Below are 18,948 nucleotides of genomic sequence, written 5' to 3' on the forward strand. Positions count from 1 at the left end.
AAAGATGGTAACCCAAAGAGTGATGAAAATCACAAGTTCTATATTTGAGTCCCAGGACAAGGTCACATTTGTCTTATCTGAGCAAGTATATCTTGTTCAACTATCAGACTTGGGATAAATAAAGCATAAAAAAAATGCTCAAGCCCTAGGGAGAACATAATCAGCTTTTTGCACAGTGAAGAAGAGCAGTTCAGCAGTTCATACATGAAAACGTGCATCTTGGGCAATAATGATGCCCTGTCAATCAAGGCTTCTCTGAACGTTCTTCCAAGACTCTCAGTACCAACCAGAAGAATATTCAACGTCTCCCTGCAAGGTGTGGATTTGCAGACATTTATTAATATAAGGAATATCTTATTGTTTTACTATCTTTAAGTCATATTCAGACTTCTAGCTCCAAGAATCCACGCAGCCCAAATGGCAGGGAATTAATTCTCCATCCATATTTACTCTCTCGCAGTTTTACTTGCCTCTAAGTCAGTGGTCCCCTTTTGGCATCAGAGACCAGTTTCTTAGAATACAGTTTTTCCACAGACGTGGTGGGGTAGGGGTTTAGGATGAAACTGTTCCTCCTCATATCATCAGGCATTAGTTAGATTCTGATAAGGAGTGTGCAACCTAGATCCCTCGCATGTGCAGTTCACTATGGGGTTTGTGCTCCTATGAGAATCTAATGCCACTGCTGATCTGAGAGGAGGCTGAGCTCAGGCATAACGCTCGCTCACCTGCCACTCACCTCCTGCTGTGCGACCCAGTTCTGAACAGGCCAGGGACCAGTACTAGTCTGTGGCGTGGAGGTCGGGGACCCCTGCTCTAAGTGGTACAAAAGTAGTAAGTTTCCTCAGCAGAGCAAAGGATACAGGAGGGCCACACTTGTTACAGGTGAGATGCCCGGTGGTATCCTAAAAATCAGTTGATTCTGCTCATCTGGGCCACCCCAAATGAGCAGGTTACACAACTCCCTGCAGAGCTGGGAGGCTTCTCTGCACAGGCTTCTCAGGTTCAGATGCTCTTCCAATGGCTTCTTCCAAGGTGTGCACACCAGCTCCCATACCGGTCCCTGTCTGGGGCTTCCTCTGCTCTCTGCTTTCCTCTCTCTCTCCAGAGACATTTAGTCATCTCTTTATAAGCTGAGGCTTCCAGAAAAGATTGAAAGAGATTGTGTTCCAGAAGTTCAGGGTTGGGCTCCCTAAGGGAATACAATGGCCCTCATTACCTTTCCCCAGCAGAGCTGAAGGGGAGGAAAAGCAAATGCAGCAAGAACAAAACACAAATCTCTCTCTCTCTCTCTCTCTCTCTCTCTCTCTCTCTCTGTCTGTCTGTCTCTCCCTCTCTCTCTCTCTCTCGCATATACACACTTCAGTTTTTAAAATATGTTAACATTAGTATTATTATTCCATTTAACAAATGAAAAAGCTGAGGTTCAAAAATGACAGTGGTGTCATGGTGACACCATTTCCCAGTGACAATGGTGTGTAGCAGGTGAAGGAGCCATGGGGCCCAGATCAGTCTAAATCTAAAGTCCATGTTTCTAAAACTGCTTCTCTCAGAAGCTAAAAATGATCATTATTCCAGAGGATGACTTGTAGGAAGGAAATCATTATTTAATAAAGAAAGAATTAGGTGCTTAGCAGGGTAACATATTAACAGGCAGATGCTGACAATGGCAGGAAGATAAACTGGCTACAGAGCTGTTGTTCTTTGTCATCCTTCTTTTTCCAAAGTAAGATACAGAGCACTTGAAGCCCAGGGAGAAAGCTAGGAACCAGAATTTCCTCTTTCTCCAAAGCAATATAGGCCCAGGGAGAAAGTTAGGGACCAGAATTTCCATTTATTATGTGTTTGATTAATTATCTATTCCTGGGTAATAAATTACTCCAAAACTTAGTGGAGTTTTGGAGTAACTTAAAACAACAAATATGATGGTCCCACAGTTTCTGTGGGTCAAGAATCTGAGTGTGATTTGGTGAGGTACCTCTTGCTTCAACATCTCTCATGAAGTTGTGGTCAGGCTATCAGCTGGGCTGCCATCATCTCGGGACTCAACTGAGACTGCAGTTTCCTGGTTCACCCCCATGGTGGCTGCAGACTCAGCTCCTCATGGGTGTTGGACTGAGATCCTCTGTTGCCTTATAGGTATCTCTATTGTGCAGCTCACAACAAGGTATCTGTTTTTTGTTGTTTTTGTTTTTTCAAATGAGTAAAAGAGAGGAAGAGAAAGGGAAGGAGAAAACAAGATGGAAGCCACAGTCTTCTTATAACTTACTCTTGGAAATATCCCATGATTTTTGCTGTGTGTTTTTCTTTAGAAGCAATTCTCTAGACACAACCCATATGCAAGGAGAGGGGATTACACAAGGTTTAGAATACCAGGAGGAAGGAATCATTGGTGGCATCTTAGAGGTTGCCTACTACATGCATTTATGTTGTTGAGATTGATTACTGGGATGAGCAGTCAGACTACTTGAGTTCACATCTTAGCCTTATTATTTGCTAGTTATGGGATCTTCAGCAAGTTACTGTACTTTGGTCCTTAGTTCCCTCATCTGTAAAATGAAACTATTAATATTAAATTACTTGTTCTCAAGGACTTAATGTGGATTAAATTACTAATAAATGATTTAAAAAAACTAGAATAGTGTCAGGCATGTGGTAGGCATTCAGTGAATATTAGCTAGCATTGTAGTAATAATTCTATCAGATATGAAATATCTTGTCTACCTAATAGTGTATATTCAAAAGAGAAGGCTTTTATATTTAGCTTATGAAAATAATGTGGCATAAATGAAGTGGTCACAAAGGCAGCCAAAGCTACAATCATTCTTGGAAACACTGGAAAACTTTTCTTATGTTGGCACTGAGCATTTTTCTGGACACAGTAGCATTGTAGAAAACTAAGGTATAAGGAACTGAAGTACTTCATTACATTATCACTTTCATATCTATTTCATTTCCCAATTTCATCAATATCCTCCTGCCCAAATGAGAATATTCGCTGCCCACTGAGGAATTAATTATTGGCTTATTTGGCTAATGTTGCTCTGCCAATTGACTCTCTGGTGTCAAGCTTCCCTCAGCCTTCCCTTATTGTAGACCCCACCAGCTCTATACACAGACCCACCCAGAGACACACAGAGATAGAGACTCAGACACACTTCCTGGATATAAATCTTAATTACACTTCAAAACGAACTGGAATTTCATAGAAATGCTTACCAATAAACATGTTCAAATAATGAGATTTTTACCTGAAACTCCTCCTATAGTTCTCAACTTGGTAAAGGGCGTTTATCATTTCCGTTTGCCCAGACACTCAAACCAAAACTGGGAAGCCACCCGGTCTTTCCTCCTCCTCACTCTTCCCATCTGGTTCCTCTCTTTTTTCTATATAGTCCCTTGGGTACTTCATTCTACTCTACATGTAGCTGCCTTAATTTAAGCTCCCATCAATGTTCATCATTAGAGTGAGGCACTTAAACTAACTTTGGCCTTTAGGAATGAGCCTAGGTTTGAAATTAGGCTAAACAAAGGAACTGGGGCAATGTTTCCATCAGGGAGGAGACTGCACACAGTGATTCCCCATAGCAAGAGGAGTGCAAAAGCGCCCCTTGTCCCTTTACTCTCTCAACTCTCAATTGCTTATCAGAAACAAATATAAATAGCAAATCAACTCATGTGTACCCTTGCTCTGAAACTGAACCTTTCGTAAAAGCTGAAACAAGGCCCTTGCATGCTAGCAGTAAAAGAAAACACATTACAATTCTTACAATGCCCCAAGGCCAAAGTTGAATCCCTTTCGGAACAGAGGAATGCTTCTCACTTCACTCCAGCGACTCATCTCACTTTGTCACCTGGGCTCAGCAACACCATGGGTAAATATTCCCATTAATCACAAAGGTCTTCATGAAAATCACGTGCAACTTTCATCTCTACGAGGTCAGATGTAGTCCCTGGAGCCAAGCTGGGCCAGAGACCATGAAGCCCTTTCCATCTCCCTTTTCTCTCTCTCTCTCTTGACTAGCCCAAAACTTCCTTCTTGAAGGGGACTTTCTCATTGCTTTGTGCGAAGAGGTTCCTGGTGGTGGGATGAAGAAAGGGTCATCTATTTACAATTTTACCATTTGCAGCTAAACTATGAATTCCAGTTCCAGTTCAGCTGGAACATCTTCTGGCAAAGAGATATCTTGAAATATAAAACTATTAACCTGAGAAGGGTAGTATATCAAAATGCTCTTATCCATTTAACACTGAAAGTATCTGGGAAACAGCAAGGCCCTCACAGCCTGGGACTTGGATACATTTTACAGAAGTTTATAGAAGTAAACTCCTAATCAGGTAGCAGTGTTCAAAGAAATCATTGACAGATTTAGCTTCAGAGTAAGAAATTCTAAGTTGCCAAGGAGTAACATGAGAACACTGGCTGTTTGATTCCAACTATTTCTGGATGAAGAGGACAGTGTTTTCTCATTGGCTCACAGAAGGGAACCTCCAGATCAGTCTCTGCAGCTGGGCCAATTTCCACAACTCATACCCATTCTGATCTGAGTCAGGTTCCAGTGACCTCTCCCCTTCCCTAATTCCTGTTCTGCATTTGCCATGAGCGGATGATTTTGACTTTATCTCAAGCCATCAGATAGGACAGGATCTTTCTAAGACATTGACCACAGCAGATAAAGACAAAAATAAATAAATAAATAAATAAATAAAATCGCAACTCTCTATCATAGAACACTGAGAATCAAACATATTCTTTGAAGTCAGATAATCCAACCTTTTTGCAGTTATATAAATTTTGAACATCCTTAATAAAGCATCATTTATAACAGAGATCTCGTGTGTTTGTCTTTCCAGCATCCGTTTCTTTGGTATTTTGTTAGCTACTCCCTTATTTTATTTTGAAGAACTATCCCTCTCACAATTTTATTTCATGTTGTTCTGGTGAAGCTGATTCTACTTCAGACTTTTGTGAGAGGTGTGTTTTTTCACCAGTCTCAGAAGCGGCGGTTGAAAGTATCTCATCTCCAGGCTGAAGTGATTGGCTCAGGGTGGACATGTGGCCCAAGCCAAACCAAATATAGCTAATCCTGGGACTATTGCTGGAATTTTTTAAGAAACAGCAACTATCTTTTTTTCTGGGATTGCTAATCAGGCAGGATATAGTCCTGAAACTTCTGGAGGCCACAGTGCTTCCTCTTGGAGACAGCCTGCCTGAGAATGAGGCCAACAGAGAGAAGCAGAGGTTGTGGCTGGAACAACTAATGTTCCTGCAGACATTATTTGATTACCTGGATTTAGCCATGCTGGCATGTTTTAGTTAAATAAACCAGGATATTCCTCTTTGGGCCGAAGGCAACTTTTGATGAGTTTCTGTCCAATAAAGCGCAAAGCAACCAATTCACCTTCTACGACTTCCCTGGCAGGAAGTGATTAGCCCTCTCTTTAATCATTCCAGATGGACAGATCTCCATTTTCTACTAGGACTCTGGGTTTTGGGTTCTGAGGCTCAGTTCTACCTTGTATTGAGCAAAATCTGCTGTCTTTAACCTGTACTCACTACTAATGCTTTATTTATTTGTTAATGCAGTTCCTTGTTTAGTTAGGGAACAGCAAGTATAAGAGATTTGAGGTGGATTCGAATTTTTGTGTGTTGAAGAAACACAAAGCAAAAAGCCAAAAACTAACAGGTCTTGACCCTAGTGAGTAAGGGGCATAGAGACATAAGTCGGTGAAGGTCTGTAATAGGAAGATTGGAGTTCATTGTAAGAATAATGAAAAGTCATGGGAGTGTTGTTAACACACAAGAATAGTGTGATTTGAGCTACAGTGTTTCAAAGATCACATATTATATCCATTGAAGCACTAGAGGAAGCCAAATCTCTCTGCTACTGACAGTCCTTCAGAAAGTTGAGGTCTCTGGTGTGCCCCATAATTTTCTTCTTTTCTAGCTTAAATATCTTTGGCTTCTTCAACCATGTTTCATATAAGTTTTGTAGATTCTACAACACAGTGTTCTCCTCCGGACTCATTGTAATTTGTCAATGTGCCCTCTAAAATACAATGCTCAGACTGAACACAGTAACTCCAGATATCGCCCAAGCAATGAATAATATGAAATCATTATTTTCTTTGTTCTATCTCTCTACCCCTATTGGTACAGTCACATTTAAGGCAGCCATGTCATCCTGTTAACTCTTAATTAAATCAATCAATGCTAGCTGAGGGCATATTACTTTCAATTAAGTCAAGTTCTAATTAATTGTTATTTTGTGAGAGAAATATACAGGAATTTCTTTTCTGAACGGATTAAAGACTCCTTGAAGGATTAAAGACCTTGAAGGTCTTTATATTACAAGCAACTAGGCACATAAATATTGATCTCATTCAACTTTTGTACGTGCAAAATGAGATAAGAAAAACTGGAGTTTAACTTGAACAAATGACCAGATTGATTCTGGAATTATAATCGCACTATGGGATTAGTCAGTTTGTAGCCACCAAAGGGAGAAGTCTTTAAGGAATACATATTTAAAGCCATTTGCAACCAGCTCTATTATTACAATCAATTTTAAAGCATCATAAAAGGCTTTTGCTCCAGAATTAGAAACAGTTTTAACAAAAGCATTGAATTTTCATATTTGAAGAAACTTTGAAAATCACCTGATCCAAAGTTTTTATTTTATAGGTGAGAAAGCCAATAGCCACAGAGACAGAGAGATGTCCAAACTGACTTATGATCTGAGTCAGGTCAGAACTGAGTCAAACCAGAACTTAGATCCCTTCTCTTCCATCCCAGCACTCTGCCTACCATAACACACGCCTCCTTTCTTCAGCTTTGACTGTACACTTGAATGTTTTCATTTCAGGGGTCATTCATGAATGAATTGTGGGAGAACAAGAGTGAATGTGGGGAAAGCAATCTTAAAGATTGTTGTAGTGATTCAGAGAAGTCCGGAGTTCTGAAACAGGGGAAGGGTAGAGGAGGTAGATAAAGCTGCACATATTCCACATATGGCTAGGAGTTCGAGAAAAAACAAGAATGAACATTGAGTTTCTGACATGAACAACAAGGTGGTTAGCAATGCTATTCACAGAAGAACTAGGTTAGAGTGGTGAAAAGCAAGAGATCAGTTTTGCCACTGATTTTGTGCAATATTCCACACAATCAGTTGGAAATGTCCTTTAGGCAGTTGTAGACATATGCCTTGGGTTCAGGAAGAGCTGAGATGGTGCCACCACACTCCAGCCTGGGCAACAGAGAGAGACCCTGTCTCAAAAAAAAAAAAAAAAGAAAGAAAAAGAAAAAAGAAAAAGAAAAAGAAAAAAAAGAAAAGAAAGGAAGGAAACAGATTCCACAGTGTTCAGTGACTTGCCACAAATTAAGTTAGCTGGGAAATGGTGGAACAAAAGTTCTAATCTGCCTTTCAGTTGCTCATTTAGTCTCAAACTCTCATCTACTGCCCCTGCCCTGCTCCCATCTCCTGCAAAGTCTATAATGGAGCATCTTTATTGTTATAAACCAGGTGGCTCTTGTTCCCATTTGCGTTCTTGATCCAAATCAGATTCACTGGTACTGATAACACATTTTGAGGATTTAAACATGGATTTCCTCCCTCCCTCATACACTACGCTGCCATGGGCAATTCCTATTGGAATAAACAGGGTGCATGACTGTGGACTCTACTCTTTCTTGAAACTTTTTCCTCTCTTGTTTGGAATGAAATGTCTTTGACCATCAAACACTAATCACTCTCTAGGTTACAGTGCTTATTGTAGAGGATTCCCAAGGAGAATCTCATAGATACATGATAGTAAGCCAAGTATTTACATTGCAAAGGTTAATTAGGCAGGATTAGAAATTAATGGCAAAACATAGATTGTTGGCCAAACATTATCAGCACTACCATCATAACAACTTCTATTTATTGTTTACTGTGTGCAAGATACTGTGCTAAGATTAAGCTATGTGTAAATTATTTAATCCTCCCAAGTTTTTTATGAGGCAAGTACAATTTTTTGTTATTTGACAGATAAAGGAAATGAAGCTTAAAGGGGTTAAATCACTTTAAAAAGGCAACACAACTAGTAAGTATCAGAACTAGAATATAGGCCAGGTATGGTGGCTCATGCCTGTAATTCCACCACTCTGGGAGGCCAAGGTAAGAGGATCTCTTGAGCCCAGGAGCTCAAGACCAGCCTGGGCAACAAAGTAAGACCTCATGTTTTTAAAGTAAAACTTTAAAAATATCTGTCTATTCCCTTCAAAGCACGCTCTTAACTATTAAACTAAATTCTATGCATTCAACATTTTCTCCAAATGTAGTCTGGAAGTAGACTGTGTTCTTCTCAGATTATCGCTTAAACAGTTCAACACAAGGGCTTCCCCCTCATTTGTTTGACCATCAGCATATACTGACTGCTAAATGTGAATTGTCATTCACGTGTTCCTGGCAGTACAAATGTTGCACTAAGCAGTCCTAAAGAGACTTGATGCTGAGTAGAACAAAGAATACTAGTTTCCTGAACATTTTGTTTAAATTGTAAGCTAACTCTATAATGACCAGAGTCGTGTCTCACATCAGGAAGTTGAACCATAGATTGTTTTTAACGATGCAAAAATGTCAAGTGCTATCTCCTTCACTGAGGAATACAAAGGAAGAAAGAAAAACTAGATAAAGTGGGGGGAAAATGATCTATACCATTTGACATAATTAGATGAGAGTTAGGTTGGTTTTAGCATATAATAATAAAATAAACCTACCAGAATAACTAGATTGGAAAAACCTATTGGATTTCAGTTTATATAAACTCTATATGGAAGAGAAATACCAAGGAAAGTGATGTTTTAATGTTAAGAAAAATAATGAGTGAAAATTTATTTATAATTTTTTAAATTTTACTGTCTTAAACTTGCCTAGCTCTGTCATAATCTGAAATTTCAACCCTAAAGCTAAGTCACCATGTATTCTCTTTGAAGCAAGATAGCATATAAAGAAAACAAATAGAATCTCTTACATTTTACAAAGTTGAATGTCTCAAGTTTTCAACAAAGCATCTAGAAATCCATGTTTGGGTTCGTTTTTGTCTTATACTATGACTAGCCACTAGATGGCGAAGTATGACATGAAATGGAGGCTGCAGACCAAGTTAAAAGTCTGACTTGAAGCAGAGGAAGCTTGAGTTAGTGAAAACCTTTAGTTGTACTACATGAATAAAGGGATGTAGTGTAGTATAGTCATTCTTAAGTTGCATGCCTTACTTTTAAAAAAACATTTGCTGATTCATTCAAATTCATGTCCAGAAGTCCTAAGACTAAGACTCAGTTGTCTACAAGGCTTTGTTTCCTAGCCCACTTCTTATTGCCTGTCACTTCCTGTCCCTGTCTTGTCTTCCTTCCAAGAACCCAGTTCTAGCCCTACTGCTTCACAATATTTCTCAATGTCAACCACTGGTGTTCTTGGGTTCTAATTATTATTATCTCTTGTCACTTTCTCCATCATTCTTCGCTTCCTTTCAGGATCCTTTACTACTATATCCTTGTGTAGTCACTGATGCATATTTGCCTGAACTGAGCCTTGTTGTGGTTGTTGCTCTTCTGGAGCAGAGAAATTTGCTGGCTGATATGATAAGGCCTTGTGTCCCCACCCAAATCTCATGTTGAATTGTCATCCCCATGTGTAAGGGAGGGACCTATAATCCCCCCGTGTAAGGGAGGGACCTGTAATCCCCCCATGTAAGGGAGGGACCTGTAATTCCCCCCGTGTAAGGGAGGGACCTGCAATTCCCACATGTAAGGGAGGGGGGTGACTGGATCATGTGGGTGGTTACCTCCATGCTGTTCTCATGATCATGAGTGAGTTCTTACAAGATCTGATGGTTTCATAAGTGTTTGGAATTTCCTCCTTTGCTCTTCTTTTTCCTGCTGCCTTGTGAAGAAGGTGCCTGCTTCCCTTCCACTATGACTGTGATTTTTCTGAGGCCTCCCTAGCCATGCAGAACTGTGTGTTGATTAAAACTCTTTTCTTTATAAATTACCCAGTCTCAGGCAGTTCTTTATAGCAGTGTGAAAATGAACTAAATACACTGGCCTAATGAACTCCTTTCTCAGCAGAGCACCTAGTAGGATGCTCTATCTAAGCTCTAGCTTGAGCCAAAATGAGCCACAAGATATGAGAGGAATATTTCTTTAAAAATGGTTGTGATGGTTAATTTTATATATCAGCTTGACTGTGTGAAGTGATACCCAGAAAGCTGGTATGCATTATTTCTGAGCATATCTATGAGGGTATTTCCAGAAGAGATTGGCATTTGAATTGGTAAAATGAGTGAAGAAGATCCACCCTCACCAATGTAGACAGACACCATCCAATCCATTGAGGGCCCAAATAGAACCAAAAGGCAGAGGAGGTGCGAATTTGCTCCCTCTTCTTGAACTTGGGCAGTCTTCTTCTTCTGCCCTCATATATCAGATCTCCTGGTTCTTGGGCCTTCAGACTCCAGGGCTTATGCTAGCAGCCCCTGGTTCTCAGGTCTTCAGCTATGAACTGAAACCATGGGCTCGTTTGGTTCTCAAGTCTTTGAATAATTACGTGACCAGGCTTTGCAGTTCTCCAGCTTACAGACAGCATATAATAGAATTTATTGGCCTCCACAATCCTGTGAGCCAATTTCCATAATGACTCTTCTTATATATCTGTATATATCCTATTGTTCTATTTCTCTGGAGAACCCTGACTACTACAGCAGGCCACACATCTGTTATAAGAAGGCCAATGAAGGAGAAGAAAGAGATGTAACTCGGACTAATTTCTCATCAATAACTGCTCAAAGTAGAACCAGACACTCCTAACACCTGATTTGGCACTCTACTTGTCAATAATATCTTTCCTTGATCATTAAATGAAAGAACAGAGTAGCAGTTTACAGAGAAAACCCTGCCAAATGAACTTCATAATCTTTCCCAAGTGCTATCAGTGAAACCAGTAACAGAAAAAATAAAATAAAATCTGCTAGCCTCTCCGCTGTTCTGGAATTGAAAATTTCTATAACATTTTGCACTCTGAAATTGAATTATGTTACTGGAATCTCTTGTTAGAGATTAGCAAAATGAAGATCAGACTGAAATTTCCCAAAGTAAATGGCCTTTGTGAGACACTGCCCTACAATGTATACCATGAGTCCTTTTATATGCAGATTCTTATAAAATGTTGAAATAGTCAAGCAGTATTCTCCATGAACTCTTCCCTAACCAAGTATATTTAACTTAAACCAACCGCATTTCCTTTGTGCCTAGCACATAATAGATGCTCAGTAGTTATGTAAGGGAGGAAGAAAGAAAGGAGGGAAGAAAGAAAAGGAAGAAGGAGAGAAATGAGAGAGGAAGTCTCTATTAAGAAGACAAAAATAAGAAGCCTTTTTGTAAGATAAAAAGTCTCTTGTAAAATCACCAAGAAGATACTTTATTCAGTTAAGATGAATTGTCAGCTTTCTTCTCAGCATAACCTGCTTTAGTCTTATTATAAAAATTGTATTAAAATATTCCCTAACAATCCCTTCTCTAGACTAAAGAATTCCAGTTCCTCGGACATTCCCCCAGAACTTTCAAAATTATTTTTCATTCTTATACCAATTTTGATTTCTTTTTTTAAAGTCAAAATTATTTGAGATTATATTCAATTGTTTTTCATGATCCTTTTCAATGTTTTGGGTTTTTTTTAACAAGGAGAGATTTATATGGTTAAAAGAAAACCAAATGATTACTTTTCATTTTTAAAGGAGAAAGCATATTTTTGAAGTCCATGGAAAACGAATATGTTTAAGGATAGAATACCTAAACAACTACTCTTCTACATACAACCCAACTTTTACCAGAGATTTGCTTTTTTAAAAAGATTAACAAGTGTATCCAAACCTTTCTGCTTGCTGACACACACATACATACACACACACATTTCCAATTGTATGATAAAATAGTCATGGTGTATTAATACCTAATAAAATAACCTTTTAAAATATTTTACCCTGAATTAACAAAATATGTTTTAAAATCTGTTATAATGTATATAATCTCAGAAGAAAACCTGTTGGCAAATATTGTTTGGAGCAGACAGTTAAACTTTCCAGGCTAAGCGTTTTCCTATTTCTCTATTCAGCAGTACTTCTCAAAAGTGCTGATTCCTAGAATAGAATATCTGTGGGTGAGGTCCAGAAAACTGGCAGAGTCCCTAAATAATTCTTATGAATATTTCACTTTCAAGGGATACTCATATAAAACTTTGACCTTTTAACTTGGTGGAGCAGTTCTTTTTTTCCCCCCTCGCAAGTCCATAGCTTTTTTGGTAAGTTAGTATTTAAACAGTGATAGTAAAAATGTGAGAGTTATAGTTCCTATCCAAATATCAAACATCCTGGAACTGTGTAGCAACCTAATTATTATGGAGAAATAATTGTGTTGCTAGGAATCTATAAGGTGCTTTGATCTTCAAGAGATTGCTTTTGCATGTTGATTTAAGATAATGTCTTAGTCTGTTTTGTGCTCCTATAACAGTATTCCTGGGACTGGATCACTTACAATGAACAGAATTTATTGGCTCAAAGCTGTGGAGGCTGGGAAGTCCAACATCAAGGTACTGGCATCTGAAGAGGGCCTTCTTGCTGTGTCATCGTGTGGCAGAAAGTTAGAAGTGGAGAGAGAGAAAAAAGAGAGGCAGAGGAAAAGGCAAAGAGAGAGGGAGGGAAAACAAGAGGGGGCCAAGCTTACCCTTTTATAATGTCACCAATCCCACCCATGAGGGTGGAGAACTTATGACCTAATCACTTCCTAAATGTCCCACCTCCTAATACAGTTACAATGGCAACTAAACTTCAACATGAGTTTGGGAGGGGACATATATTAAAATCGTAGCAGGTAAACCCACAATCTTTTTATAATTCACTTACTTGGCCAAGTACCAAGTTTGCATCTCATGTTGCAGTAAGTGATTTCTTCTTTGTAATGAGCTCTAATGTAAGGCATTGTCTTTTGAATAAGGCAATGGAAATACTTATTTTCAGTTGGCCACCAGGTCAGCTGCCAGGTACTTTAAAAGAAGGGAAAATAATGCTTAGCTCTAATTACTAAGAGATGATGGTTTGTGTCTAAGAAAGGGAATCCCAAGAAGTTGGACTACGATCCTGGTATCCTTATTCTTCCAGTTTTCACCACTTAAGTCACTTCAAACTTACTTACTTTCAAGGTGACTTATTGCAACTATGAGATAGCTTAAAATTTACATGACTGCAATCATGATAATTTAGAATCTGTCAATGTCTATGCTAGGATCTGTCAACAAAGGCATTCTCTAAAATAAATTTGCTTCACCATTTTATTTTTGCTTTACCATGTTTTAACATATTTTCTCATGAAAAGAATAATTTTGAAAGCTCTATGGTTGTGACTTACTAGATGTTCTTTCATGATATTTTTCTTTGATTTTACTGATTTTTATTTTATATCTTATAAGAAGTTATTGATATTTGGTTTTGGTATAGGTATATACTTTGTCAAGAATTTTCAGGTTCATTTGGTTCTCATAACTACTCAAAATATGGAAGAGTATATTTTCTATATTTTAATTTAAATAAAACTTTATAAATGTTATAATTATCAACATTAATTTTATCATTAAATAGTAACAAAGATGTTTTGAAAATTAACTTTAGTATAAAACCAAATTTACATGGAAAATATGTTTTATGTGGTGTTAATGCAGGATTATAGAAAAACCTATTAATGAAAAATCTCTCTAAGTTGCATGAATCATATTTCTTTTTATTCAGTGTACTGTAAGGACAAACTCTTTCAGTATTCTCAGGTTTACAATATTACCTCTGTCATTAACTTACCACATTGAAGAAATCTGATTATGAATGGGATATGTGTTTCAGTGCACCCAACATTGTCCCATTTTATACCTGTAGCTCCAGCACTCTAAAAATATTAATATTGGACAATAAGTTACATGATCATTCCAATTATGAGTTCCTGGGCCACAATTTGACCAAATATAACATGAAAGAATTTTACTATATGACTTTATTATAACTTCCAGCCCTAAGAGTCATTGGAAGATGTCTTTATGCTACTTCATGTCATCTTGTTTAATATCCACATTCCTTCTGTCACTGGAGTGCTGTACTGTTGATGAAGAAGAGATAGGAAACTAGGCTAAGTAGGCAGAAAGGTGTCTGATTCACACGTAAGCTGGGTGGTAGAAATATAATTTCAAGTTGATGACTTAGAAACTAGAGCATATATCTCCCTATAAACAATGTTATAAATTATTATTAAATTCCAAAGTTAACACAAAATGTATGTAGAGAGGCTAGCCCTGCAAAATGAGAAGTGAATATAGCCAACCAGCCTCCAGAAAAATGGCTGTGTGGTGATAGCTGTACATTCAGGCAACTGTGATCCAATCACAGGTGAGGGTCACAAAGAAATGGACAAACAAAGGCAAACCACAGCCCCTGATGCAGGAAGAGGGCCTTTGATTTCTTGACAGGATAATGGCATGGCATGGGCTAATTTCCCTTGGGAATGATAACCAGATGCGTTTCAGAGTGTTGGACCCAAACCCTTTCTGAGATATGATTGATATGTTTACCGCAAACATCAAAGAAGATAATCAAGTGCGGTAACTTCCAGCCCTCCCCACGGCCCCTTGCCCACCTCCTGCCCAGTTTGCCCAATCACAGTTCTCTTCAATTTGAGTCATCTGTTTTTCTCCACAGAGAGGTCACAAAGATAAAGAAACACCTTCAAAAGTAGCCCCTTCTCTCCAAGTTCGGATTTTCAATCAAACTCTCTTCAGATGGCCAAATGCACCTGGAAGGTGTGTTCATGCGTGACCCCTGTTTTTCCTTCTAGTAAGTAGAGCCCCTCCTCTTCCTGCCCCTTAGCCATTTCTTCCAATTGGAATAAAGCAGGGTGACACAGTGAAGGTTCCGTCCTTTCCAGAGGGCCACTCCCCCTTATTTGCATATGAGGAATATTTAATCTGATGCTTTTAATCAAGGGAAACTTAAATTATGCTAGCTCCAAAACATATCAAAAAATTGTCATGTTGGTGGTGACTGTATTGGTTTATGTATGTGTTCACTTGAAAAATCTCTGCTGTGAGTTTGTTTTCTTGTGACTTGCCTCACTTTGAAGGAAGTTAAAATTTAAATGCAGAGATTCTGCCTGTATGTTTCAGATTGCCAGACTCTTTTACTTAATCAAACTTATACTGAACCAATTAATTATACATTGAGAAATGTATTTCCTGGGACGGATGTATCTATCCTGTTGTGGACTGGTGTCCCTCTTTTCTCTAATCTGTCACTGCCACATCCTCCCCCAGGAAAACATTCCATGAATATTGAATGAGCTGGACTGAGAATAGAACTGAGCAGACTCAAGATACGTATTTTTAAACAATTCTAGTACCTAGAACAATCCCAGAAGAAAGTATAATTTTTTTTTCTGAATAAATTCTGCTATGCATGTTTCTCTCTTCATAGGTGATTAAAACACTATACAATGTCTGCTACTCAGATTTATAAGATTAATCAAAACAAGAAAACAAACAAATGAATAATTTTTTCTTTATGCTCCCAGGAGATAGTACACCATGCCTGTTTCATTTGGGAGCAGTTAGCACATGTAAGAATGTAAATATATCTTTCTATGATAATATGCCTATTTAAAAACTATTTTATCTGGAAGCAAATTGTCTCTAGCTCTGATTTGTACCAGGAATTAAAGTGAGATGATGTCACTAAACTGGTTTTATTAGATGGAGACTGGCCTTTTATTATAATGATTCTCCTTGCTAATATCATCACTTGAAAATGTTACTGGCACTTCCAAATTGAATCCATTCCATTCTTCCTGTGCCCTTCCTACACCCCAAAACTTGTTCTTCCCACACTGTTCATTAGTTTAATCAATGACAATTCCATCCACTCAGGTGCTCAATCAAGAAACTTCATTGTCACTGTCAATCCCTCTATCTTAATTAGGAAAGCTTGACGAACAGAAGAACCATGTTTCTTATTTATCACCAGGAACATAACTCGTTAATGACTACATGTTTGCTTCTCTGATCACCCATCTGTATGTTGTCAGTCAAGACCCTTAATCTTTCAAAACTCTAGTTTCTTCGTCAATAAATTCAGAAATATGGACTGTAGAAATAACTCTGAAGTTCTCTAATACAGTGCCGTAACTTCAGTCACATAATTGCTTTCTCAACAAATAGCTGATAATTAGTTACCAACACTTTATTTTTACGTGCGGTTTTCCTGTGGCTTGGTTTACTATCCTACATGCTTTTGAAAGTGTCCTGTGTTTGATTTTTTGTTAACATTTATCATTCTCTAGTACAAGTTTCTGTTTATCAATTTTTCTAATAGACACCAAGATTCCTGAAAATGAAAATTCACACATACAATGTCCTTTATCATTTTATCTTTCCATTCTAGTATAAACCTATCATATAGAAACCTTAAAATATAGTTGGATTCATTTTAACATCTCTGTTCACACTGGCCACCCTAGACTAAGCCCCACTTATTCCTTCCCACGATGACTAAAAAATCTTCTTTAGATGTTTCCCCTCAACCTCATTGCTTCCTTCTATTCCTCAGAACAACCAGAGTGATCTGCTGAAAATCCTTCCATAGCACTTTCCATTGCACTTAAAACAGCCTCTAAAGTCTTTCTGTAGCGTTACACCCGACCGCTGCCAACCTTTATCATCTCAGCTCCTGCACTCTCATCTGCACTCATCTGTTTCAAACTCACCAACCTCGTTTCAGTTCCTCCTCCCTGGCTCAGGACCTTTGGTTATGCTCTCCTATCTGCCTTGAATCCGTGGGAACTAAGTCCCAGAAGATACAGGCCAACTTCATTTTATTGTGTTTTGCTTTATTGTGGTGGTCTGGAACCAGACCCACAGTATCTCCTGAGGCCTTCTAGACCATTGCAATATAGTGAATATTACAATAATGTGAGTCACACAAATATTTTGGTTTCCCAGTGCATATAAAATTTATGTTTACAAAATGCTGTAGCCTATTAAGTATGCAATAGTACTATGTCTAAAAAATGTATGTACCTTCATTTAAAAATATTTTATTGCTAAAAATGCTAATAATTATCTAAGCCTTCAGCTAGTTGTAATCGTTTCTGCTGGTCTTACCTCAGTGTTGACAGCTACTAACTGATCAATGTGGTGGTTTCTGAAGATTGAGTGGCTGTGGCAATTTCATAAAATAAGATACAATGAAGTTTGCCACATTGTCTCTTTTATGAAAGATTTCTTCATAACATGCAATGCTGTTTAATAGTGTTTTACCCACAGTGGAACTTTTTTCAAAATTAGAGTCAATCATTTCAAACCCTGCTGCTGCTTTATCAACTAAGTTTATACAATATTCTAAATCCTTTGTTGTCATTTCAACAGTATTCACAGCATCTTCACCAGGAGATGATTTCATCTCAAGAAACACTTTTTTTTTTCTCATCCATAAGAAGCAACTAGTCATCCATTAAAGTTTTGTAATGAGATTGCAGCAATGCAGTCACATCGTTAGACTTCACTTCTAATTCTAGTTTTCTTGCTGTTTCCACCACATGTGATGTCACTTCCTCCACTGAGTCTGAAACACCTCAAAGTTCTATGGCAGTTACAGCCTTATGGAATATATTTTTAAATATAAGACTTGAAATTTGAAATTACTCCTTGATCCATGGGCTGCAGAATGAGTGTTCTATTCTAAGTGTGAAAACAACAGACAATGGGCTTAAAATATTCAGTAAACCATGCTATAAATAGATGTGCTATTACCCAGGCTTTTTTGTTCCATTTATAGAGCACGGGTAGAGGAAATGTAGCATAATTCCTAAGAACCCTAGGACTTTCAGAATAGTAAATGAGCATTGGTTTTAACTTAAAGTCATCAGCTATATTAGCCCCTAACAACAGAGTGAATCTGTCCTTTGAAGCTTTGAAGGCAGGCATTGACTTCTCTCTAACTATTAAAGTCCTAGATAGCATCTTTTTCTAATTGAAGGCTTTTCATCTATGCTGAAAACCTGTTGCTTAATATAGCCACCTTTATCAATTATCTTAGCTAGATATTCTGGAAACTTCCTGCATCTTCTCCATCAGTACTTTCTGCTTTATCTTGTGCTTTTATGTTAAGAAAACTGTTAGTTTCCTTAAATCTCATGAACCAACTTCTGCTAGTTGCAAACATTCCTTCTAAAGCTTACTCACCTCTCTCAGCCTTCAAGAGAGTTAGGGTCTTGCTCTGGATTAGACTTTGGCTTAAGGGAATGTTCTGACTGATTTGATCTTCTATCCAGACCTCTAAAACTTTCTCCATTATCAGCAATAGGGCTGTTTCACTTTCTTATCATTTGTCTGTTTACTGGAATAGCACTTACAAGAAATGTCCTTCAAGAAATTTTCCTTTGTATTCACAACTTGGCTAACTGTGAGTGTGGCACAAGAGACTTACCTTTTGATCTTTTTCAGCTTTCCTCATGCCTTCTTCACTAAGCTTAATGATTGTCTGGTTTTTTATTTAAAGTGAGATAAGTGTGACTCTTCCTTTCACTTGAACACATTTAGAGGCCATTCATTGTAGGGTTACTAAATGGACTAAGTTTATTTTATATTCTTTATTATTTGTTTATTTTAAATTTCAAAAGCAAATCTTATTGAATATAAGCAAAGAAGTAAAGTCTTTGAATTTACAAAGACAGAATAACATAACTATATCATTATATTATCCTTATATCATCATTATATCATTATTTAGAATATAAAACTGAATAAAGAGAGGAGTGTACATTGGTGTTTTGAATAGTAATATAAAATCTGGAAAAATTATTAATAAAAGCCAACAGTATATTAAAAG

This window comes from Macaca mulatta, chromosome 8, assembly GCF_049350105.2.
Source record: "Macaca mulatta isolate MMU2019108-1 chromosome 8, T2T-MMU8v2.0, whole genome shotgun sequence".
NCBI classification, from domain to species: domain Eukaryota; kingdom Metazoa; phylum Chordata; class Mammalia; order Primates; family Cercopithecidae; genus Macaca; species Macaca mulatta.